The sequence below is a fragment of the Lynx rufus genome, unplaced genomic scaffold (genome assembly GCF_022079265.1).
Source record: "Lynx rufus isolate CCGP_SWC_20201006 ecotype Redwood Valley unplaced genomic scaffold, mLynRuf1.p SCAF_2, whole genome shotgun sequence".
NCBI classification, from domain to species: domain Eukaryota; kingdom Metazoa; phylum Chordata; class Mammalia; order Carnivora; family Felidae; genus Lynx; species Lynx rufus.
In genome coordinates this window covers 168,293,010-168,320,882 of record NW_025814834.1, presented here as the reverse complement: position 1 = coordinate 168,320,882, position 27,873 = coordinate 168,293,010, and positions in this window count along the sequence as shown.

Here is a 27,873-nt window from a genome sequence, read left to right as displayed (position 1 = left end):
TTTCAAGTGGACTCACTTTTGTGGGGGCTTCTGTGGCCTTTCAGTATAGCAACCTTGATACAGTCTATGCTTTGCCTTTGTCTTGTCACCCAGTAACCTACCATGCCACCCCCAACCCCCAGTTTTCCAGCTATTTCTCCAGCAGATTTTTCTTATAGGAGTTCTTCACCCTCCTAGATACTCCTCTAGACAGGACTTAACAGGGATCCAGGACTTAACTTAATATGGCCACCTTTCCTGTCTGGCTCATATAGAGACCACAGGGAATAGATACTCATCCCTTGCTCTGACAATCTGGAAATGCTGACCCATTGCAATGCAGCAAGTTTTAATCTTTATCTGCAGACTGCTTTAGCTTTCTCTCATGAAGGTCAAGGCAACATTCCTTAGTGTGATCCAGCCTTAGAGAGCAATCTAAAGCTCTCAGAGAAGCCAGTGCATGCTCCCTCCATAAGCTAAAGGTTACTGAAGTAAATCCTCTCATTTTGGGAGTATAGATTGGGGTATCACAGCAAAGCTATTTTCAAAGAAATCTCTTTATAAATCATTCCATCTCTATATCCCCTCTCTCAACCCTGTTATAGGCTGTATGTGCAGTTAGATATTTGTTATATGCTACAGTAGTCAAAACAGATAAAAAGGATCTCATTTTAAATTATTATTATTATTATTATTATTATTATTATTATTATCACCACCACCATATCAAGGAGCTGGGTATTCAGCTAAAGAAAAATGTCCTGCAATCTCTTTATTTTGAAGAATCACCTAGATAGAAGCAATTAGAAGTAAAAAAATAGCTGGGTCAAATCTCAGTCAGAAAATGGCAGAAGTCCCAAGTCTTAAACTGGCAGCTCAATTTAAGCCTATTTTCTCTGTTGCGTGTTTTATTAAGCCACTGGGAAAAGATGCCAATATTCAGCCTTAGGGACTTACTTAAAAGCTTTTTAGATTGATAGCTACAAGATTCGAAATGAATAACATTCTGAGGTTTAATAGTGGCTTTGCTGAAAACAGGCGATTTGTACGAAGTACATTTAACTACAAGAATAATTAGGAACATGGATTTATATTAATAAGGGTATAGATTTAAGGTGGAGCTCCATGATGCCTTAGTAACTGGGGAATAACCAATAATCCTTTCGGGATTCTCAAAGTGATAATGATCTTTCCTTAGTCTTTTTTAAAAGCCATATCAACCACTCAAAAATAAAAAGACACCCTTTAAAAGGAAATTAGCAAAAGTATTTAAATACTTGGTTTTGATGAGGTGTGGTAAAGTAGGTGCTTTAACATAATTCAGGTGGAAATTTAATCCTTACAACCTTTCTGAAGGATAACCTGACAAAATACATTAACAGCCTTAAAATTACATACTCTTAAATCCAGTAATTTTTTCTAGAACTCTATTCTAATCGAAAAACAACATGCAAGAATATTTTTTCAAAAGCATTTTTATATGTTAAGCAATCTTAATGTTCAACAATAAAGCTTTTACTAAATTATCGTGTATACATATGGAATTTTATGGAATCCTTTAAAATTAGGATATGAGTTTGTATTTATTAATACAGAAAATGTCCAAACAAAAGCAGATAGAGAAATATATAGGATCAAATTCCATGTTTGTTTTACATTTTATATATTTATGTATAAGATATATAGGTCAGGAAGAACCACCATTACAAAATTTGTTTTAATGTTTATTTTTGAGAGAGAGAGAGAGAGAGAGAGTGCAAGGGGGGAGAGGCAGAGAGAGAGAGGGGGAGACACAGAATCCAAAACAGGCTCCAGGTTCTGAGCTGTCAACACAGAGCCTGACATGGGGCTCGAACCCCAGAACAGCAAGATCATGACCTAAGCCAAAGTCTGACGCTTAACCCACTGAACCACCTAAGTGCCCCAAGAACCACCATTTTAAAAGTGGTTATCACTGAGCAGTGGAGTTTTGAATGACTCATCCCTTTTTTCTACATGTATTTTCTAATTTTTCCATAATAAATATGAACATTTAAAAAGAAGACAGCCATTAGAAGAGGTTTTCTATAATCCAGAAGCAAGAAATATAAAAAGAAGGAGAAAATATATCCACCCGATATTGAATACAGATGGGTATACGAGAGAAATATAGCTTACTGCTAATGGAAAAACAAAACTAGAATCTTCTTTTCAATGAATATTGATCACCTGTTGATTGTATGGTTCTGTGTGTGCAACAGAGAATTCCTAAAATACTTAAGGCAAGAGGGTTAGGTAAAAGGACACAGCAGAGTATATATTTTGTGTGAAAGAGTACAATTAAGTTTCCTAGGCTGTGAATAAATATCTGTCCCCAATAATTCATCTACTACCCATAGATTTTGAATTCTATCATACGTTCTTTTAATTGAATTAGAGAAAGTTGGTCTTTTATTTTTGTATCTTTCCCTCCTACAATAGAAAATATTGGTTATGTGTAATTAACATGGGCACATGGTAGGTTCATTTCATTTAATTTCAGCCAAACCCTCCAGAATGACCCCTATGCCAAACTCTTTCATCTGCAATGCAAATGTATTCTTCTGCAAGGCAAATGTTTCCAAGGAAACTTTATGGAAACGGAAAAGCTCCAAACATACCATCTTTTATCTAAAGGAGAAAATGACACAACGTTAGTAACTAATGTGATTGTCTCAGGCTCAGTGAAATGTGTTGGTCTTTGCAGTTCAAGATGGAGACCAGTAATAAAAAGGGATGCCCTAACTATGTTCTGCATGCCAAAAAGAGAAATGTGCTCACATTATCGCTTAGCTATAAACCATGAAAGGGAGAAAGTATTTGTAGGAATAAATGGAAAATCATTAGCAAGTCTCTGTTAAGAGGGCAAGGGAGAGAGCTAATGCATTAAGGCCAAACTGGCTTCTCAGAATATGTTTATCAAATCTGTCACCCTCTTCCCTCTATGCTTTCACTCTCTTTGCTTTCTTTTTCCAGTTGATCTGAACCCTCAGCCAGTAAGAGAGAGCAGTTATTAATACCTAAATTCTGTGTGTAAAATACTTGAACTAACCAGCATAATATAAAGCAGAAGAACAAAGTTGGAAAACTGACATTACTCTACTTCTTCCAGACTCACTATAAAGCTATAGTAGTCAAAACAATGCAGTATTGGCAAAAGAAGAGACAAGTAGGTCAATGGAAAAGAATAGAGAGCTCAGAAATAGATCCTCATAAACAATAGTCAACTGATCTTTGAGAAAGGAGCAAAGGTAACACAATGGAGCAAAGATAGTCTCTTCAACAAATGGTGCTGGAACAGTAGGACATCCACATGCAAAAAAAAAAATGAATCTAGACACAGACTTTACATCTTTCACGAAAATTAACTCAAAATGGATCACAGACTTAAATGTAAAACACAAACTATAAAATTCCTAGAAGATAACATTGGAGAAAAACTAGATGACTTCGGATATGGTGAGGCCTTTTTATATATTGTGCCAAAGACACCATCCACAGTGTCAAGAGAATGAGAATGTCCCAGGCCACAGACTGGGAAAAAATGTTGGAAGCAAGTATCTAATAAAGGATAGTTATCCAAGCACACAAAGAACTCCTAAAACGCAACAATGAGAAAACAACTAGATTAAGAAATGGGTCAAAGACCTTAATAGACAACTTACCAAGGAAGGTATACAGAAGGCAAATAAGTATCTGAAAAGATGCTCCATATCATATATCATCAGGAAATGCAAATTTAACATGAGACACCAGTACATATCTATTAGACTGGTCAAAATCTGGAACACTGAAAACACCAAATGCTGGGGAGGATGTGGAACAACAGGAACTCTCATACATTGCTGGTGGGAATACAAAATGGTACAGCCACTTTGGATGACAGTTTGGCATTTTCTTACTACACTACTTACTATACAATCCAGTAATCATGCTCCAAAGGGTTAGCCCAAAGGACAGGATAAGCCCAAATGGTGAAAAGCTTATGTCACACAAAAATCTGCACAAGGATGTTTATGGCTACTTTATTCATAATTGCTAAAACTTGGAAGTAACCAAGATGTCCTTCAGTAGGTGAATGGATAAATAAACTGTAGCTGTATTCTGAGATTAAAGAATGGAGATCCTGATCCCTGAAATGTGCACTATAATGAAGTATTCAAGAAACAATTTGCGTAGTAAAAAAAAAAATATATATATATATATATATATATAAATTTGCTAAGGGGCATAAAAGAAATTTAAATCAATTTAGTGACATATTTTGCTTCAAGATGGGAAGTGGCATTATTATAAAAATGTCAACCTTAGATTAATTTAACAGTTGATGGAATTCCAATAAAATTTCCCTAAAACAAAATGATTCCAATGTTCATCTAGAACAGAGGTCTGCCCCCACTAAAAAGGAGAATTATAGGCCAATATTCCTGATGAACATTCCGGATGCAAAAATTCTCAATAAGATACTAGCAAATCAAATTCAACAATATATTGAAAGAATTATTCACCATGATCAAGTGGGACTCATTCCTGAGTTGCAGGGCTGGTTCAGTATTCACAAATCAATCCACACGATACAACACGTTAACAGAAGAAAGGACAAGAACTATATGATCCTGTCAATAGATACAGAAAAAGCATTTGACAAAATATAGCATCCTTTCTTAATAAAAACCCTGAAGAAAGTTGGAATAGAAAGAACATAGCCTAACATCATAAAAGCCATATATGAAAAACCCACAGCTAATATCATCCTTAATGGAGAAAAACTGAGAGCTTTCCCCTTAGACCAGGAACATGACAGGGATATCCACTCTCACCGCTGTTGTTTAACATAGTGTTGCAACTCCTAGCCTCCGCTATAAGACAACAAAATGAAATAAAAAGTATCCAAAGTGGCAAAGAAGAAATAAAACTTTCACTTTTTTTTAATATATGAAATTTGTCAAATTGGTTTCCATACAACACCCAGTGCTCATCCCAAAAGATGCCCTCTTCAATACCCATCACCTACCCTCCCCTCCCTCCCACCCCCCATCAACGCTCAGTTTGTAAAACTTTCACTTTTTGATGACATGGGAAAACCCAAAAGACTGCACCAAAAAGCTGCTAGAACCAGTACATGAATTCAGCAAAGTTGCAGGATATAAAATCAATGTACAGAAATCAGTGCATTTCTATATACCAATAGTGAAGCAATACAAAGAGACATCAAGAAATGGATCCCATTTACAATTGCACCAAGATCCATACAATACCTAGGAATAAACTTAACCAAAGAGGTAAAAGATCTGTATGCTGAAAACTGTAGAAAACTTATGAAGGAAATTGAAGAAGAGGCAAAGAAATGGATTCCATGCTCATGGATTGGAAGAACAGATATTGTTAAAATGTCAATATTCCCCAAAGGAATCTACACATTCAATGCAATCCTAATCAAAATTGCACTGGCATTCTTCTCAGAGCTAGAACAAACAATCCTAAAATTTTCATGGAACCACAAAAGACCCCAAATAGCCAAAGTAATGCTGAAAAAGAAAACTAAACTGGAGGCATCACAATCCTGGACTTTAGCCTTTACTACAAAGCTGTAATCATCAAGACAGTATGGTATTGGCACAAAAACAGACACATAGACCAATGGAATAGAATAGAGAACCCAGAATTGGACCCACAAATGTATGGCCAACTAATCTTCGACAAAGTGGGAAAGAGTATTCAATGGAAAAAAGTCTCTTTAGCAAATGGTGCTGGGGGAACTGGACACCAACATGCAGAAGAATGAAACTGGACCACTTTTCTTACACCGTACACTAAAATAAACCCCAAATGGATGAAAGACCTAAATGTGAGACAGGAAAGCATCAAAACATCAAAATACAGGCAACAACCTCTTTGACCTCAGCTGCTTCAGTTTCTTGCTCGACATGTCTCTGAAGGCAAGGGAAATAAAAGCAAAAATGAACTATTGGGACCTCATCAAGATAAAAAGTTTCTGCACTGCAAAGGAAACAATCAACAAAACTAAATGCAACCAATGGAATGGGAGAAGATATTTGCAAATGACATATTGGATAAAGAGTTAGTATCCAAAATCTATAAAGAACTTACCAAACTCAATACCCGAAAGCAAATAATCCAGTGAAGAAATGGGCAGAAGACATGAATAGACACTTTTCCAAAGAAGACATCCAAATGGCCAACAGACACATGAAAATATGCTCAATGTCACTCATCATCAGAGAAATACAAATCAAAGCCACATTGAGATACCACCTCACACTGGTCAGAGTCGCTAAAATGAACAAATCAGGAAACTACAGATGCTGGCGAGGACATAGAAAAACTATAACCCTCTTGCAGTGCCGGTGGGAATGCAAACTGGTGCAGCCACTTTGGAAAACAGTGTGAAGGTTCCTCAAAAAATTAAAAATAGGATTACCCTATGGCCCTGTAATAGCACTACTAGGAATTTATCCGAAGGATATAGGAGTGCTGATCCACAGGGGCACATGTACTCCAATGTTTATAGCAGTGCTATCAACAGCCAAATTATGGAAAAAGTCCAAATGTCCATTGACTGATGAATGAATAAAGAAGATGTGGTTTATATATATATACAATGGAATACTACTTGGCAATGAGAAAGAATGAAATCTTGCCATTTGCAATAACATGGTTGGAACTGGGGGGTATTATGCTAAGTGAAATAAGTCAGTCAGAGAAAGACAGATATCATGTTTTCACTCATGTGGAATTTGAGAAACTTAACAGAAGACTACGGTGGAAGGGAAGGGGAAAAATAGTTTCAAACAGAGAGGGAGGCAAACCATACGAGACTCTTAAAGGGAACAAACTGAAGGTTGATGGGGGAGGGGCTGGGGGAGAGGGGAAGTTGGGTGATGGTCATTGAAGAGGGCACTTGTTGGGATGAGCACTGGGTGTTGTATGTAAGCGATGAATCATGGGACTCTGCTGAAGCAAGAGCACACTGTATACACTGTATGTTAGCTAACTTGACAATAAATTATATTAAAACAAATAAACAAACAAAAGAACAGGGTCTCTATGCTGGGGACCATGGGCCAAATTTAGCCTGATATTGTGTTTGTAAATAAAGTTTTATTGGAACACAGCCATATCCATTTGTTTACATATGGTCTAGAGTGCCTTTTATTCTACAATGGCAGAGTTGAGTAATACGACAGAAATGATAAGGCCTGTAAATCCTAAAATATTCACCATGTACAGAAGATGATTGCTAGTCACTGATCTAGAAAGAAAAAAAGGCAAGAATAGATAAGAATGCATTGAAATGAACAATGAGAAAGTACATGCCTTTCTACATTTTAATTCACAATAAACAGCCTTAATATCCAAAGTTCTTTGTTTCCAAAATACATATTTTCTCATTTTTTCATGTCTTGAAATTAATGTGAATATCATGATAGATATCAAAGCAGACCTATCATGTACCAGACAGAGTAAGTGCACCACAGTTATTGCTGCCTATACTTGTATAAATTTAACATCTGTAGAAAATATCTCTCAACTTTACCTTATTGTGGTTACGCATGTAATTAACAGTTTACTGTGTTCAAAATTATAATAAACATGAGTTCACTACTTTACATCAAAAAGATAAACATTCTATAAATGCATCCTACCAAAGAAACTGGACACATGCATAAGGATGAATCTGTAAGAATAGTAAGGCACGTGGTGTAGGCTACAAAATGGCAAATGTGATCCAACTTTCATAAAATGAGATGTGTATGCTTGTTTCTATGTAACCGGTTCTACCCAGTCATCTATCTATCCATCTATCAAGACTGGAAGGATATACAACAACATCTTACCAGTTGTTATCTCTAAGTTGGGAAGTTACTGAGATTTTACTTCGTAAGTTAAAAAATGGTGTGTGTGTGTGTGTGTGTACACACACACACACACATATGTTTATATACATATCCATAATACACACATATTTATTATATATATTAATATATATTAAATATATTAATATATATTTAAAAATATATATTTAAAGGAATAAAACCCTCTATAAAAAATAAGAGGCAAAAGGCAAATTAAATTTTTTGGTAATGGATATAGCAAATACCATTTATATAGATATACATATACATATATATATAATACCATATTAGGTATTATAAATCAACATCAGAAGATGACTCTCCAATATAGGCATATTCAAAACTCATGAAGAGGAAATTCACAAAAGAATAAACAAATTCAGTCTTCTAGTCATCAAAGTTGTGCATTAAAATGAGACTCTTGGGGCGCCTGGGTGGCGCAGTCGGTTAAGCGTCCGACTTCAGCCAGGTCACGATCTCGCGGTCCGGGAGTTCGAGCCCCGCGTCAGGCTCTGGGCTGATGGCTCAGAGCCTGGAGCCTGTTTCCGATTCTGTGTCTCCCTCTCTCTCTGCCCCTCCCCCGTTCATGCTCTGTCTCTCTCTGTCCCAAAAATAAATAAACGTTGAAAAAAAAAATTTAAAAAAAAAAAAAAAAATAAAATGAGACTCTTATTTTCCCTATCAAAATAGAAAATTATTTTTTAAGGCTAAACAGTTCAGTGCAGAGTATTGGTAAACATTTGGGAAGAGCCTCCATTTGTTTTGACTCCTGTTTACACATGGAGGGATTGCAGCTAGACTAATACCTCTGGCCTCTCTCTTCTCAGCCGTCTCTCACCCTCCATTGCTTCTTCTGGGAGATAGAGTGAGCTGAGAGCTCTGGAGAAGAAACTAAACATGCTTGTCAAAATTCTTTCTCAATTCCAATTCTTAGAAGGCCTGCCTGCCATGATCTGCCTGCCTGTAATCTTCCATGTGATCTGTTTACTGGGCAGGTGGACCCCAGGGGGAAGTGTGTGAAATACACCTAGGCCAGGGATGGAACCCATAAGTTGGACTGGCTTAGAGGTCACAAGCCAATTTGACAGCAAATCTAAAGCATTGTCTTCAAATTCATTTTTTATCAGTAATTAAACTGATGTTTTCTTCTTCATTTTTTCTGAATCTTGCATGTCTCAAAAATTCCAGAAGCAAGGGTAAAGGGAAAGGAGAACTCACATACACTGCTAGGGACAGTATAAAGCTAATCATCTTTCTGATGGGCACTTTCACAACTTGTTAACAAAGGCTTTTGCCTTTTGCTGGCATGCGTCTCTAAGCATTCATGCTTAGAAAACAATCAGAGAAATAGACAAAATATGTACATATGAATGTTTAGCATAGTATTATTTATGATAGCAAAACTGGAAAAAACAAATGTCCAACTAGGTAGGATAATTAAGAAAAATATATTTGTATATGATACAAAGATATTAAAAATCATACAGAAGAGTATTAGTGGCATGAGAAATTGTTTGCTATATATTGATAAATTTTTTAAATGTGCTACAGAATAGTATATGCAATATGATACCAACTTTGCAATGCACTTATAAATCTCATAAGCTTGAGTAAAAAAATATTGGTAGAACACGTATGAAAATACTGACAGTAGTTATTTTGGGTGATAGGACTTATTGTTCCTTTTTTGCTTCTGATTTTCCAAGTTGTCTACATTATGTATTAAGATAAGTTTAAAAATGTTATTAAAATATAGACATTAGGGGCATCAGAGTGGCTCAGTCAGTTAAGCGTCGGACTTCAGCTTGGGTCATGATCTCGCGGTTTGTGAGTTTGAGCCCCGCGTTGGGCTCTGTGCTGACAGATCAGAGCTTAGAGCCTGCTTCAGATTCTGTGTCTCCCTCTCTCTCTGCTCCTCCTCTGCGTGTGTTCTATCTCTGTCTCTCAAAAATAAGTAAACATTAAAAAATTTTTTTAAATAAAAAAATAAAATAAAATATAGACATTAGATGTAGCAATTAATAACCCAAATTTATAATTATATTATAAAAACCTTTCTTTTCATAGAATACTAGTTAATAATTATGTTCATGTTTAAAAGAGTTTTTTTTTTTTTCTTTTTTATTTATTTTTTTTTTTTAATTTTTTTTTTCAACATTTATTTGTTTTTGGGACAGACAGAGACAGAGCATGAACGGGGGAGGGGCAGAGAGAGAGGGAGACACAGAATCGGAAACAGGCTCCAGGCTCTGAGCCATCAGCCCAGAGCCCGACGCGGGGCTCGAACTCACGGACCGCGAGATCGTGACCTGGCTGAAGTCGGACGCTTAACCGACTGCGCCACCCAGGCGCCCCCGTTTCGGAATTTAAAATGGAAAATAATTATAGAGGAAAATGAAATAGAAAAATAAACAGAAGTACAAGGGTATTTCCAAAACTCTGGCCCAAGGACATGTGTCATTTACTGGTCTAAGAAATAAGAAAAAGGATAATCCAGTGGGTTTTTAAGTCATGCTCATTAAAAAAATCTGATAAGAAATTCTGACATGATGTTTTTCCTAGTTTTTACTTCATTAGTATTAAAACACACTTAAAAAAATTTTTTTTTCAACGTTTATTTATTTTTGGGACAGAGAGAGACAGAGCATCAACGGGGGAGGGGCAGAGAGAGAGGGAGACACAGAATCGGAAACAGGCTCCAGGCTCTGAGCCATCAGCCCAGAGCCCGATGCGGGGCTCGAACTCACAGACCGCGAGATCGCGACCTGGCTGAAGTCGGACGCTTAACTGACTGCGCCACCCAGGCGCCCCTAAAACACACTTTTAAATAAATAAGATGATAATGATAGTGAATGGTGGTAGTTCTTTTTTCTTAAAGTGCTTACTTGATAAAAAGAAAAAAAAAGTTGGCATTCTTATGTGGGCCTTCTACTACACTCTGACTTTATGTGCATTTTAATACCATGGTATTCCACAGTCTGAGAACCACATAGGATCTGAAGATGGAAAAGAATATGAAAGCAAGGTCCTTTTGGTTTCTTACCTTGCCCTAAAAGTTTCCACCTGGCCTCCTCATATGATCCCATCTCTTCCACTCTCCCATTAGATCACTGTGCTCCAGCCACATTGACCTCCTTTATTTTTCTTCAAGAACCCAACATTCCTGCCTTGTGGTCTTTACACTTGCTATACTTTGTTTATAATGTTTTCCTCATAGCTCTTCAAATGACTGACTTTGATGAAGGAAATTGAAGACTCAAAGAAATAAAAAGGTACCCTGTGTTCAGGGGTTGGAAGAATTAATATTGTTGAAATATCAGTACTACCAAAAGCCATGGATTCAGTGCAATTCCTAACAAGATTCCAATGGCATGTTTTACAGAAGTAGAAAAAGCACTCCTAGAGTTTAAATGGAACCACAAAAGACTCAGAATAGCCAAAGAAATCTTGAGAAAGAAAAATGAAACAGGAGCACGCGTTATATGTCCTAATTTCTACACTATAAACCTGTAGTCATCAAAACAGTATAGTACGGGCATAAAAACAGACACATAGACCGATGGAACAGAATCAAGAGCCCAGAAATAAACCCAAGCATATTCAGTCAACTAATATTTGACAAAGAAACCAAGAATACTCAATGGAGAAAAGACAGTCCCTTGAAAAAATGGTGCTGGAATAATTGGATATTCACATGTAAAAGAATGAAGCTGGACCCATATCTTACACAATTCACAAAAATTAGAGTAAAGACTTAAATGTAAGACCTAAAACTATGAAAATCCTAGAAGGACACATAGGAATAAGGCTCCTTGACATGGAATTGGCAATGATTTTTTGGATATGATATCTAAAGCACAAGCAATAAAATAATAAGTGGGATCACATCAAAGTAAAAAGCTTTTGCACAATGAAAGATATCATCAACAAAGTGAAAAGACAATCTGTGGAACAGAAAAAATATTTGCAAACCATATATCTGGTCAGTGGTTAATATCCAAAATATATTAAAAACTCATAAACTCAATAGCAAAAAATGAGCTAATTTAAAAATGGGCAAAAGACCCGAATAAAGAATAAAGGACCTTTTCTTCAGAAAAAACATATGAAAGACCAACATGTATATGAAAAGATGCTCAACATCACTAGTCATTAGGGAAATAAAAAAAGCAAAATGAGATATCACCTTAGATATCACATGCTGGTGTGATTGTGGAGAAAAGTGGACCTTTGTGCACTGCTGGTTGGATTGTAAATTGGTACAGTTACTATTGAAAACCAGTGTGGAGGATCCTCAAAAAATTAAAAATAGAACGACCATATGATCCAGCAATTCCACTTCTGGGAATATAGCCAAAGGAAATGAAAAAACTAACCTGAGAAATATCTGCACCCCCATGCTCATAGCAGCATTACTTACAATAGCCAAGACATAGAAATAACCAAAGTGCTGATGGATGAACAGATAAAAACATTGTGGTACATATATATTCCATTGCAATGGAATATTATTCAGCTATAAGACAACATGGATGGAACTTGAAGTCATTTTGCTAAGTGAAATAAGTCAGAGAAAGACAAGATCTCACTTATATATGGAATCTAAAAACAACCCAAGTCCACCACTAAACTCAAAGAGATCAGACTTGTGGATACCAGAGGTAGAGGGTGGGTGGGGGGAGCGGAAATTGGAGGAATGTGGTCAAAAGGTACAAAGTCCTGGGGTGTCTGGGTGACTCTGTTGGTTGAGCAACTGACTGTTGATTTCTGTTTGGGTCATGATCCCAGGGTCATGGGACTGAGCCCTGTGTCAGGCTCCAAGCTTAGCGTGGAGCCTGCTTAAGACTCTCTCTCTCTCTCTCTCTCTCTCTCTCTCTCTGTATTCCCCTCTTCCCCTCTCCCTGTCACATTCTCTCTCTTTCAAATTAAAAAAAAGGTACAAATTCCAGTTATAAGATAATTAAGTACTAGGAATGTAATGTACAACATGATGACTATAGCTAATACTGTTGTATGATATATAGGAACATTATTAAGAGATTTAATCCTAAGTGTTCTCATTGCAAAGAGAATTTTTTTTCTTTACTTTTTCTTTCTTTCTCCTTTTTTAAATTGTATTTATATGAGAAGATGGATGTTAGCTGAACCTATAGAGGTAATCATTTCACACACACACACAATATATATATATATATATATATATATATATATATATATATATATATATATAATCAAACCACCATGTTGTACTTTTAAAAGCTATGCAGTGATATATGTACATTATTTCTCAATAAAACTGAAAAAAAACCCAAAAAGATAAAAGAATAAGAGAAAACGTGGATTATTCCAAAAGACAGATAAGAATGGAACTCATTGTACAACAATAGGCACATTAGAAGTACAAGAAGATGAACTCTGATATAAGAGGATGTGAGAAAGCCCTCTGAAGAGGAATCAAGATGCAGAAAATTCAAGATTTAGAGAGATAATTGGGGGCCCAGTTGGAGGAGCGTCTAAAGAGAGAAAAGAAATAAGGTAACTGATGAGAAGAAGGAAGGAAATAAAGGGATGAGAAACCCTACTGGCCTGTAATTAGTCAAGGGGAGGTACCGTTGCTGGGATACCTGTTCAGGTACTGCTGGGAATTACAGTCCCTGGCAGCTGAGTTCTGAAGAGAAGGAGTGGCTCTTAAGCAGCTGATGTTCCTTGTGCCTCTGGCCATTAAAAATACAATTTAAAAATGAGGGAATTCAGCAGAGCTGTGATTCTGAAGCTGTTGCCTTGTTTTTGGTAAAGAAATTTCCCATTCTTCTCTTTTGCTCCTGGCTGAGTTTGAAGCTGTCATATTAGGGATAGGGGCTCAATATTACAATTAACAGCATTTTAGTTTCTCCCAAATTTTTTACAGAATGTCTATGTTACTAAATCATAAACCACTGCAGTTCTCCTCTGCAATGTTTTCTGGGAATCATTGTACAGATGCTTTCCAGGAACTTTCAAATTCCCAGACCTTCATTTCCTGTGATTCCTGTTATATTGTGTAAAAAGCTTAAGATCATAGTATCTGACAGCATTATGATCGGATATACAACGATCTGTGAATGCACATTTCAGACCTACAGATATTTTATGGTCAGGGTATTATTGTATAACAATGGATACCTGGTGTTTGCATTTAAATGTACCTGACTTGTCTAACCATAATGCTGCAAAAGGATCCAAAAGCTCGCCTAAAAAACAGCCCTCTTTCTGGTACCTGCTTAACCTATTACTTTTTTGGCTCTTTGATTCTTACATATATATTTCAACTGCAATAGTCTGGTAGGGTTTCATGTTTTGTAACCTCTTCAGTTTCCACACATTAGTTTAATGTCTTGGGCTTTTTCTCAGCTTTCCACTCAAGTTTTCCTCTACTTCAAACTCCTATGGACTTCTATAAAAGAAATTTCCTATAACATCCCTGACTATGCTGGCCCTACATCTAGACCTTGTAGAAGAAGGATCAGATAGCTGGTATAAATGTTCTTAGTTGGAACTATCTCTTCATCTTTCAAGAACCAAGCACTGAATGTGTCCAACAGATGTGTTATGCTGATTGTATTTAGGATGTATTTAAATGTTTCATCCATGAGCTTGGGTAGAAAGCAGGGAAAGAGATTTTTTTTTCCTTTGGAAAATCAAGATTTTTATTTACCAGGAGAAGAAAGCATAGATACTGGGCAACAATAGATAATTACCATAATCATATACATAGAAGTTTTAGTAATTTAGTGTGTCAACAGCCCAAAGTTTTATATTTCCAACCTGTAATTAAGTTGTTTTTTTTTTTTTTTTTTTTTTTTAAATTTTTTTTTTTTTTTCAACGTTTATTTATTTTCGGGACAGAGAGAGACAGAGCATGAACAGGGGAGGGGCAGAGAGAGAGGGAGACACAGAATCGGAAACAGGCTCCAGGCTCTGAGCCATCAGCCCAGAGCCCGACGCGGGGCTCGAACTCACGGACCGCGAGATCGTGACCTGGCTGAAGTCGGACGCTTAACCGACTGCGCCACCCAGGCGCCCCTGTAATTAAGTTTTTGAATCTTGAACTAAATTTCAGATCATGGAGTCTGAGAAACCCTAGATCCTTTACACAATCTTCTCTTGGTTATTTTAATAATGTATCTAAGAAAGGCATTATAGTTGGCTGACTTACATTTAAAAAATAAAAAAATCATGTCACATTCCTTAATATTAACTTATTCCTAAATTATAGCATCTAGGAGAGTCTCTGCTGTAGCTCATTATTAGATACATAAACACATCAGTTTCCATACTTGCTTAATTATAATCCCATAAAATGTAAGACACCATCAAAAGTGTCAAACCAAGAAGTTTAACATACATTTAAACTATAACACACACATATAAAGCAATCTAAAGTTTAATCTATAAAGCAATCTTTTGATGTGGGGTGTGGGGCTCATCGTAACATGTGATTTAGGCATCAGACTATAACAGGCTATACTTTCTGCAAAGGAACACTTTAGTAACAGTGGGGTATTATTGTGCAGATATTTGTATCTCTGATAAGATCCCCAGATCTGCTCAGTAAGAATTGAAGAAATTGCCAATCACACTCAGTCTTGACAATCCCCTTTGCCGAAGCAGAAAAAAAAAAAACTAATGGTCTTATTATCCCTCCCCGACTGAATACTCAGGGTAGACTAGGCCTTTACGGGATAACAAAGTCCATGATCTCAGCCACTCCTGGTTTCTCTCCCTGGATGTTTGCAAAGGCTGAAGGGGCTGCTCTCAAAGCTGAAGATCCTGGGGATAAATATATTTCAGATACCTATTTTAGGGAGGAAAAACTTTTCTCTACTCTTCAAGATTCTTTTGGCTGGTCTAAGAATTAAATTGGCATGAGACTGATTAAGAAAAGAAAATAAAATTTATGTATGTGCAGGTGCTCTAAAAGAATCTGAGGCCCACAGGCAGTCAGGCAATTGAAGCTTATATGCCATCCAGAACTAAGAAGAAGGAGGTAGGGATCTGGGACTTCAAAGGGAAGGAAGACAATTCACATGGAGATGAAAAAAAGGAAATATTTGGTAAGCAAATGTTTGCTGGGCCATAAGGAAACAACAGGGCATAGGGAGAAATTCTCAAAAACAGACCTTGCTAAGTTCCTCCTTGTCTACCATGACTAGTGCATATTACAACTAGTGCATATTAGTGTAGTTATTTTTGGTGATAGCTCCCTTTCCAGAGCAGATCCTCTATCTAAGTTCTTTTAGGCAGTTGAGGGAGAAGGTCAAAAGTTCTTCCTGAGCCTTCTGTTTCTTAAAAATAATCAGCCTAAAATAATCCACATACCAAAAAGATGCATTTTGGAAAAGAAAAATTTGGAAAATTTTGTTCCCTTACACCTGCTAAGTTAGTAAAGTAGGGTTTCTTTGTTGCCTGTTTTCTTAGAACCCACATGTGGACATCAGTCTGTATCTCTGAGGCTTATACCAGTTACTTTTGTTGTTATTTATGGTTTTGGTCATACAGTTGTTTGAGTAGCAACAGCCTTGGTTTCTGGTACAGAAATCTTTCCACTTTTGTCAGAGCTTTCAAAGGGAGAGAGAGAGAGAGAGAGAGAGAGATGGAGAGAGAGAGCGAGAGAGAAGCACTCATGGTTGGTAGTGTATGCAAGGTTGGAGGTAGGTATAATTAGGGAGCTTGAAAAGTTTATGAGTTGCCAAAGTGATAAAATGAAAAAGTACTGGCTAAAATAGCTTAGACAGGTTGGAGAAAGAGAGCAAGCAATTTTTGCATCCTGGAACCCTTTCTCTCCTCTGGCTTGTGGGAGGATAGCTGCAATGCTCAGCACAAAGTAGATGTTGCATAAATAGATTTTGCACGAATAGATTTTGAATGAATGAAATATAAAAACATGAGTGTAGGATAGTTTCAGTTTTCACTAATAACATCTGGGTAAAAATGATGGAGTGCGGATGGATCACATAATTTCCCTCTCTGTTACCTAACTAAATGAGAAGAAAAGTAGTCAAACAAAAACAAGCAAAAACAACAACAACAAAATAATCGTAAGAAATCTAACAGGGGAAAGGGGGCAATGCTATATGACAAAATTTTAAACTTTATGTAGTCATGGAAAGAAAGAAGCCCCAACCTTGTTTTGTTGGCTCCTGATACGGGCTTAACTCCAACATCAGTTCTAGAGAAAGAAAATGAGTCAATCAAATTCTGGTCTTTTATTTTCCTTTTTTTGTGTGTGTGTGTACGTAGAATAGATGGAATAGAAGCAGCTTTGAGGAGAGGGTGAATGGGCAAAGTTTACTACCAGCATGGACTGACTCTGACAGGTGCTCTGTGTTAAATGGTGGTAACAATGAAAGCCTGAAGATACACCCACCGCATAGAATACACCCCTTTCAGTCAAGTAAATAATAAGAGAGAATTAACAAAATGTCATAAGAGAAAACATAGCTAAGTTCCTCTTACAGAAACTGCACTACATCTAGGTTGGTATCTTCCCAAACCCATTCCCCATTTTAGGGAATTTCTCAATAGGATATCAGAGGAAATAAAACAGATATTCAGAGTAGGCAATATTAACATTGGATATATATGAAAAAATTGCATGGCAACTATGCAAACAACCTATAAAAGTGTTAAAGAATGAAACATAATGTGAAAAAGAAAAATGGGAAATGGATAGTGTAAAAAATATTACTCAAGGGTCAAAAGGCAAATGCTTGTGGTCATTTCCTGCTATATAAGGATTAATACAAGTACAAATTTGGTAAAATGAGAGTTCTGATAAGTCAATAGGATAAGACAACATAGGAAATTGCAGAGAGGAGAAAAAAATATGCCACCAAAATAACATCATCATGTAATGAATAAATGGGAAACACTAAGAACAGAATATACATGACTCATATTCAAATCACTGATGTGGAGGAAAGGGTTGAAATGATCATACTGAATGAAGAGAAAAAAGATGATGAGTATAAAGCAATTTTAGAGATAATTATAGATTAAAAAAGATGATAAAGCATAATTATACTTGGCGTTTTTGAAGTAGAAATTCCAAGAGGCAGGAAAGATCTTAAAAGTTAATAGAAAAAAAATCTGAAATAAATTAAAGAACTTAATCTGAATATTGATAAATGAGGGAAATCAATCTAGAATGAATGACACTGTTTTAAAAGATCTCTCAAAGATTGTTGAAGCTAGACACCTTCAGGAGTATCTGGCAGTGTTTCCTTCCTTCTACAGAATATAGGTGTACTCATTGTCTACTGTTTTCAACTTTGGGCTTTTGGCCGACATGCTTATAGACAAAGCAAACGTTCTTCTCTTTAATCTGTTCCTATGCATATGCTCCAAAGATGTTGGCTGTTATGTTCTTCCCAATAAGTAGGTCCATGTGGCCTGGATATGTTATTATGCACTTTAAAACATTGCCTGGGGTGCCTGGGTGGCTCAGTTGGTTAAGCGTCTGACTCTTGGTTTCAGCTCAGGTCATGATCTCATAGTTCCTGAGTTCAAGCCCCACTTCGAGCTCTGTGCTGACAGTGCAGAGCCTGCTTGGGATTCTCTGTCTCCCTCTCTCTCTGCCTCTCTCTCTCTCAAAAATAAAAGAATAAACATTAAAAAATTGCCTGTATTATTTATAATTAGCCCAAACAAAATTGTTACAAAATTAAATAATTATTTCTTTAAAGAATTCTACAGAATAGGGGTGCCTGGGTGACTCAGTCGGTTGAGTGTCCAACTCTTGATTGCAGCTTGGGTCATGATCTCACTGTTCATGAGATTGAGCCCTGCATTGGCTCCTCAGGCTGACAGCGTGGAGCCGGCTTGGGATTCTCTCTTTGCGTCTCTCTGCCCCTCCCCCACTCGCTTTCACTCTCTCTCTCAAAATACATCAATAAACTTTACAAAAAAAATTCTACAGAATATATAAACAATTTCCCCCAAATTGTTTATATACATATGTAACAGTAGGAGTGTTTTACCATATCCTTCAAGGAATCCTAAAAAGACAAAAGAACTGAGTTCTAGCTTCTACATCTGCCAGTCATTTGGTATTACTTTAGGCAAGTTACCCATTGCTCCTCATTTTCTTAACATGTCTAATGTGCAGGCATTACTCCCCTCATTTTAACGTTTTTATTATTTTTGAGAGACAGAGACAGAGCATGAGCGGGGAGGGGCAGAGAGAGAGGGAGACACAAAGTCCCAAGCAGGCTCCAGGCTCTGAGCTGTCAGCACAGAGCCGGTATAAAATCACTAACAGTGAGGTCATGACCTGAGCCGAAGTGGGACACTGAACCGACTGAGCCACCCAGGCGCCCCTTACTCCCCTCATTTTAGAGAAGAAACATGTTTCAAGTTGAGTGACTTGTCCAAATGCACAGTAAACTTTTAGATTCAAGGCATTATGACTTTCCCATCAAACTATATATGGAGACACTTTTCCTAATAGATAGGAAAGTGTTTCTCAAAGGAAACTGTCTTTGCACTACCCGTTTTGTGGTGGCATCATAGACTGTAAGACTTAGGGAGTAACTTCACATTTTTTTCCTCTGGTTTATTATTATTTTAACATTGAAGTAAAGCTAAGTGCAAGTTTGTATTTCAATGTAAAAAGGTATGTTTTCCCATCTGTTTTATAGTGTTTTATGTCCTAATAGAATTTGGCGGGCTGAACATTAATAAGAAATACAGGTGAAAGTTGACTCCTTCTAATTTAAAAGTGGTAAAATTTTATTTCTGCCTACTCATTTCTATTGACTCCACTTACTCCTTATACCTCAGTTTTATTTGTCTTCCTCCTCTTTTACATTTGTATGGATATTCTTCATTTATAATGATGACTGATCACAGAGAGCAGCAAAAATTCATTCCCAGGCATGAGGGGGATGACGGCTTCTTCTGTTTCTTCTTCTCATGGCACCCCTTAGTAGCCAGCTCACCCAACAGGAAGAGGGGCTAATGGAATTTACTAATACATCAATACCTGGAATGGAAAAAAAAAAGAAACCACCAGGAAGAAGGCTTCCAGAAGAAACATTATGATAGGACACTTATTAAATAAATGTAGGTTCAAACATATCTCATCTTTGAAAATCAAATTAAGTCACAGCTTTGATGCACTTGCAGTTTCTGAGCCAGTTCTTGTCTAGCTTTCCTGAAGCTATCCAGACGCCGGTTTAGGACCTTTCAGTGTTGCAAAACCCAAACCAAACCAAAACAACATCAACAACAATTAAACTCTGTGTTTTCTGAATACCATTTTAACAGTTTTGTTCCTTGAATCATTCATTCAACAAATAGCTATTTCGTTCCTACTATGTGTTAGGTTCTAAAATAAGAAAATGTTGCTGATATATTCAACAAGGCACTCTGCTAGTCGCTAATGGGTGTTCAAATCCTCATAAGATTGATTTGTCTGGACCCCCCTGGCTCACTTAATAACAGGGCCAGGCTGGCTGGACCTTTGGCCTGGCCTCAGGGGTAACTGCATGCAGGGACTTGATTGCCATCTTCTTTGTCTCTTCCTTTTCTTTGCCCTCACTCTTGCACTCTTTCCTCCATTTCCATCTTAATATCTTTTCTCTATTTCACTCTGCATATTAATTTTGTTCCCCCAAGCTACCTATTCCTACAAGCATACAATGACAGCCATAAGGATCTCTGGGCTAGAATCCTTACAGATTTATTTCTGGAGTAGAAAGCAAACTTTTCCCAACCAGCTTCAGTTAATTGCAAGGATTCTACGTGTGCTGAGGATGTGCCTAACTTTGGACCAGGTTGTTGGATACAGTATTACCTTTTTCATGGTATCTGTCCATCCCTGGGGTCAGGGAGGTAGGATCTGTTACTAGAATATGAGGTGGGGAGAAGAGGAAAAGGGTACAATGCTATGTAAAAATAACCATTGCAAAGACAGTATTTCACTAGTGTGCTAAGACATTCCATGAGGGAAAAAAAATCTAAAATGAATACATATCTGTTTAAAAGCAGATGCAATTTCAGTTAACAGTATAAAGAATATGGGCAATTTAAAAATGAAGAGATAAAATAGCCCAAACAAATTTTCAAATGTTTAACCAGCTTTCATTGGTCCCCAAGACTCAGCTAATACCTTAAGTATTTACTTGACCCCCAAGACTGATTAGGATCTCCCTATTATACATATTTGCAGTACTGGCATTTCTCTTTTCTCACAGTTAACATAAGGACAATTAGTTAATTATTTGTTTAAAGTCTTTCTCTGGTGGAATTGTAGCCTCCATGAGACCTGAGACAAATTCAGAGTCTCACATAATGCCTGACAGATATATAGTAAGCACTCAGTAGATGTTAATTTAATCTACTGAAATGAGATGAATACAACAGTTCGATTGGGGATGATAGTCTTTTACTTTTGTTTCTTTGTATATGTCAGAATTTTAAAAATAATGAGTTCTATTCCATTTTTTTTTTCTTTTAAATATTTTGGAATATGCATAACCCTACATCCTTACATCCTTCGGACAAACCTTTATAAAATGTGCAAATGTGTTAAATGAGTAGGGGAGTCTGTTCAATGGAACTTTAGGAAACAGAGACCAAACAATGAAAATTAAATTAATTTTCATTTTGAGAATTGTTAATCTGTAACTATACTCCCTTGCAATCAGGTAACAGGAGTACTTGATGTAAAAGCCACTGCTAGATAATGATATAAATCTATTTTCTCTGTGATAAAGTGATGTGAATCTTACTGTCCTTTATAGTAAAAGAACATGCAATTGTTCTATATAAGTTGAATCAGGTTCACTTCAGAAAAATTTAAAAAGTGTAGAATTCCATGTTAGAATGTTTTCACTGCCAATTTTTGAAAAATTTTTTAAAACATTTATTCACCTTAGAGAGAGAGAGAGAGAAAGATAGCGCATGAATGGGGGAGCGGCAGAGCAGAAACCAAAACAGGCTCCAGGCTCTGTGCTGTCAGCACAGAGCCCATCGCCGGGGTTGAACCCACGAACTGTGAGGATGACCTGAGCTGAAGTCAGACACTTAACCCACTGAGCCACCAGGTGCCCCTTCACTGCCAATTTTTAACCTCTTTTGCTGAAAATGGGACTTAAGTAAAGCCTTCACCAATCTCCTATTCTAAAGCTAAAGAAAACATATTTTCCTTGTACGTGCTTATGGCTTCATCGGTAATCCAGGAATAAAGATATTTCCTGCCCATTAATTCATTTAAATTGTCAGAACAACCCTTTGAAGTTGGAATTATTATTTTAACAGCGCATCACTTTTATGGATGATAACCTGGGGCTTGAAGGAGGAAGTCACTAGGGGAGGGATTCAACACCACGGACAGTACTTAGAAACAGTGGTATTTACTGAATGAATAACTTCTCAATATCATACTGATGGTAAATCAAGGGTAGAAATGGGAAAATATATAATGATCACTGATTATGTGTTATTATCATACTAAGCCTGTTACATGTGATAAATCATTTAATCCTCACTATAATCTCATGAGGTGGACACCATTATGCTGATTGACAAATAAGGAAGTAGAGGCTTAGAATGGTCAAGTAAGTTGTTTCTGTTCTCACAGCACTGGATGGGCAGCAGTGGCAAGGCCAGGAGCCTCACACATCCCAGATCACTTCTCCCTGTATCTTCTCCTCAACCTCATGGGAACGTATACTGAAGGCTCCGTCAAGCTGACCATCCTTGACTTTTGTCCTGTGCAGCTGCCTGGAGCTGCTGCAGCCCAAACCATGCATAAAACTGCACTAGGCTCCCAAAGATGTAGGCCTTTCCATCTCCCAGTTCCAGAAGCATCCACATTGGCACCTCTCTTCTCTGTGTGCCTGTCCATCAGCCTTGGATTGACTGTTACTGGAGTTTTGCTTTCCATGGCCTTCAGTAGCAGACATCATGTGCTATGTGTCTCACATGCACAGTGTTTCCCTCTGTGATCTCACTCCCTCTGCATATCCGCTTCCAACCTCAGCTTGCCTCCCTCCCATCCTAGTTGGTTATTAGTCTTTAACAGGTTGTTTCTGCTTTCCTGGAGACTGAACTGTGCAACCCAGTGAACTTCTCCACCATCCATCATTTTCTTCAGCCACACTTCCAAGATTGTCCTTCCCTGAGTATTCTCTCTCAGATTTAATATCCTTTAGAGTTCTCCTTCTACCATTCTAATTACTCTCATGTGCATAATCATTCTTCATGCTAAGATTTCCCTGTTTAAATTACTGTGTGGCTTTTGTCTTTTGACTGAACCCTTCTTAGACAAAAGGCTGGTCTAAAAGGACAGTAAAAACTTACAGGAAATGGGAACTCTTCCCACCCCACGCATTAACCTAGAATTCAAGCATTCACACCTGACTTGTTAATTCTTGGTCTTTAATAGGTCTGGATCTTCCAATCAACTAAGGTAGAAACCCATTGATTATTGCAATTTATTTACTCCTTACAAGCTAATATACATGAAAATTTTGGGGAAATACACAAACAAGTCTTGTTTATCTTACTACATACAGATTATGGTTACTTTTATAAACTTCAGGGCTATTTTGTGTTTATATCTAAGACTCAGACATAATAAACAGATATGATTCTCAAATGTAGTAAATTCCTTTCTGTATAAATAGTGAGACAAGGGTCTGCAATGGCCTCTGAGTTGATAATTTCATTTTCTTTCTGTTTTAAAAGAATTAATGACATTTTTCTTTAGCTCTGGTTGCTTAAATGCAACCGTGGCCATGTTTAAGGGATCTCTAACAGGTTATCTGGGCTTTATTGATTTATGTGGTCCCAACAATAAACTCAAAAGCTTATGACAAATAGAGGCTCTGATAAGCTGTGTTTAAATACTTTAGATTAGGTGCAGTTATACTGAAAGTCAAATTTGTTTGAAATCCTTAAAAAAGGTTCCTCTTAATTTTCAAATGGTGTCTGTTACAGTTAACATTGTTAACACGCATGCATTGAATTACTTGTTATCCAAGCATATATGTATTACTTTTAAATACTATTTTTTATACTTTCTATTTCCTCTTTATTTACTTGTTTATCTACTATCACCTTGTCATGCAAAGGCTTGGGGTGGACGAAAGTACAAGACGTTGAAACTGAAATCAAGAGATGGCAAAAGGTAAGCGTTGCAAGCAGGTGGAGCAGGCAGGTGACAAAACAAGGGGAGCCTGAGGCAGTTCTCCCTAAGGGACGGCTACTCCTGTTTCAGCAGGTCACTGGAGCGCTCACCCAGGGTTGCCAAATCTGATTTCTCAAAGGATGAAGAAATGCAGGGTTCCTGATTTATAAATATCAGAAACTCAGTGGGAAAAAAAAATAACAGGGTTGAATCTCTGACGCTAGAAGTTAGGTGGTAGTTTTCCTTGAAGGAGTGAGATGGCCAGGAGGGGTAAGGTAAGGAGTAAGGTAAGAAACTGGATTTAATTCTGAATGAGGAGGAAGCCATTGGAGTGTTTGAGTCACCTGGAGCAACAATCTTTCATTGATTACACAGCCTTCAATGACTAGGTTCTTAAATGGATAGTTGGCAGTAAGACATTACCTGCTACAATATTATCTGACATATTTTACTGCTCATTCAGATACTTGTATGAAGAAAAGAATATAGACAGAGAAGTAGGCTGAAAGCCAGGAGATCATATAGGAGGCTATTTACAATAGTTCAAGTGAACTTGAATGATGGTGGCTTAGTCCAGGAGGCAGTGGCAGAAGTCTTGGTAGAAGTGATGTGATTTACTCCTGAGCCTGCCCTATACAACACTTACATTGAGTCTACCGGCTCTCTTTCTTCAGTCAGGTCTCTTCAAGGTGGCCTGACTGCCACCCCCATTTTACAGACAGAGGTAAACATGGTAATAAGTTTGATGAGGCTGGGACTTGAACACTGGTGAGATTGGAAACTCTATGCATAAGTCACTTGAGTGAATCACTGTGTCCATTTTAAAAGGAGCAGTTAAATCTTGGCAAGAAAATGACTATCTTGTTTCATTGTCCAATTGGGAACACTGCTTTAAGTGTTAATACACCCAGAGCATGACCTTGCTGCTCTTTCAGCGGCTGGGTCTGTCCGTGTAGCCTGGCCAGAGAAACACTTGACTCTCACGTGGTCCAGCTCCTTAAAGCAGAGACTGCCACAGAGGAAACAACATTAATCTTTATTGGAGCATGGTTCCCAAATAGGCAACTGACAAAAGCACTTAACAATGCCCTGAAAGGACTACTGATAATCCCAGGAGCTAATAGGTTGTGTTCCAAAGTTTCAAAGCAATTCGGGAAAGAAAATAACACTGAAAAGTTATAATTGGGCTCTTTGAGAGATGTGTTTTGATCAGAGAATCTTTTGATCCCTTCTTCTTGCAATTCCTTGTGTCCCTCATATTTATATAGCAAATTAGAACGTGGCGCTTTACAGTTTACTTGTTACCATGTGGATTTTCTCTCTTGAGCCCTGAAAAATGATGTGAAATACACAAGAAACCATTTTATTCCTCAGAGAGAAGAGGAAACTAAGCTGAAGAGAAATTCCATATTTGGGCCAAAGAGACCCAGTGATAACAGTGCCTATGTCTTTACATTTCTACCCTGAACTCTCTCCATGACATCACATTGCCTCCCAAACACCACCACCTCGGCATCAGCCTGGTTTTTCTTTCTTCCCAGAGTGGGAAACCCACTCAAGTCATCCTTCAGAAAAGGATTTATTATTATTATAGAGGAATATATATATATATATATATATATATATATATATATACACACACATACTCTCTAACCTCAAAAAATCTGAAGAAAGCTCTATGGATTTACAAAGTGTTTCCCTTTTTGATTTGCTTGTTATTTGTACTCAGACTGCGATCTGCTCGTGTGCTACACATGTTATGAGCTACATTCTGTGTAGCTTTCTGTCTCATTCATTTTGCACTCAGCCACTTTTTTTCTTTTTCATTTCATGCAATAACATTCAGTACCACATACTCAAAATCATCTTGCCATCATGCTGTGAAAGCTTACCCTTTTTAAACAGAAATGGAGACATTACTATATTACTATTTAGAAACTCTGAAAAAGGTTGGGTAGCATACGTATAAATCATCTAGGCATTCATTGGGAATTAATTGCTTTCAAATACCAAGAATGCTCGATAAACAGCTGATGAAAAATTAAAAGGTATCTTAGCAGTGGCTCATTATCTGAAGATGGGGATCTTAACTGTGTGAATGCATCTGTTACCAAAGCAGTGTACTTCTTTGTAAAACCCAACCACAAGGGAATCAGAGGCTTCAACTTCCTTTTAAAACAGGAATTCTTACAAATAAATTCTGAAAGGCATCATAAAATGATCTTGCTTTTCCCACCGAAAAACCTGATACATCATAAAGGAAGAAAAAAACCTTACCAATATCTTCTCCTGAGAGCAGAGACGAGACTAGGAGTCTTGATTTCTGAACCCACCAATCATCGTTTTACCTGTCTTCAATTGTCCCATTGGCTATCTGTGTTTCCAGGGGTTTTTTTTTTACATTGGTTTTTGTAGATCTACTCCTTAAATTCCACACCTAATTCATCTGTTCCACAGGCATCATTTCAAACACTTACCAGTGGCTGTTCTCAGCAGGAAACCATATAAAAATATTGGAATCACCTAGGAAATATTAAAAAATATACCTCTCTTTTCTTTTTTCTCTTCCCTATCATGCTCTGACCCTAACCTTACAAGACCATTTCTTAAATAACTCCTCATAAAGGTCCTTGAAACAAATTCATGGAAACACCGGTAAGATCATTTTCTCCAAAGCCTTTTTGCGTTAATCGCCAAGAGAGGGAAGTATTTTACTGACTGCAAACAAAAGTCACAGATCACCCAAGCTTAGCAAAACACAGAATATAAACTAGGGCAATAAGATATGAGAAACAAATTATATTTTTAATATTCTTTCCATGTTAATAATCTCTAAACTGTTTCTGACAATAGTTACAAGGAATTTGAAAATGTATTACCTCCGTACATTCATGCTCCCAATGGTTTATTATAATAAGATTTTAATCTTACAGAGTTGTTCCAGCTCATTTCTCCAAGATGTCATTACTTTGCAGAATAACTAAAAGATGGGCAAGTGCCTACCCGACATACTCTAGGGTGTTCATCATTAAGCTCTGAATACCTACACCTGGAGAATTGAGCGTAGTCAATCACTATACTTAAAAATTAACTGGGTAAAAAAAAATAAGCATAAGTACATTAGAGACAGCTTAGATATTTCCCAGAAGAAAGGCCATAAGTTGGTGTGTGGGCCAGAGAAAAAGTTGAGGAGACAGGTTCCAGATACATGAGAATAGAAATGCCTTGTGCTTCATGTTAGATAACCCTGACTTTTCTCGTGGGGTGTCCTGTATCTAAGTCCTGAAATTGTAAATAATTGAAAAGTCCTGCCCTCTCTGCGTTCTTCCTCTCATATGCAGTTGATTTTCTTCTTGATGTATTATTAGTGTGCATATTGGACGCTGCCCCACTTTTAGCTCCTTACTTAAATAAGAGTCTCCATTTACTGCCATTGCTGCCCCCTAGTTGGAGCTAAGACCAAGAGGAAAAAAAAAATGGGGCTGAAAGATCTCATCCAGCTTGGCCCAAACCTCTGACCTCACATGAAGGTATGGGCCTGGGATTGGGGGATGGAAATCCAGTTCCTGGAGAGAGAGACAAGATGAAAAATCACAAAACTCAAAGGCTGAGTCTAGATCAAGAAAAAATTAGTATGCTTATTAATTTTAGGCAAGGGAAAAGGGGAAACTATCAAAATAGAAAATGGATTATAAATTACCTAAAACTTGGAAATAGGCAAAAGAGCTTACTGGGTGTTCCTTCAGGGTAGAAATGGTTGTTTTTTTAATATTGTCTAGGTACTGAACAACTCAGTGGGGGCAGAAGTTAAGTTATTGAGTTTGG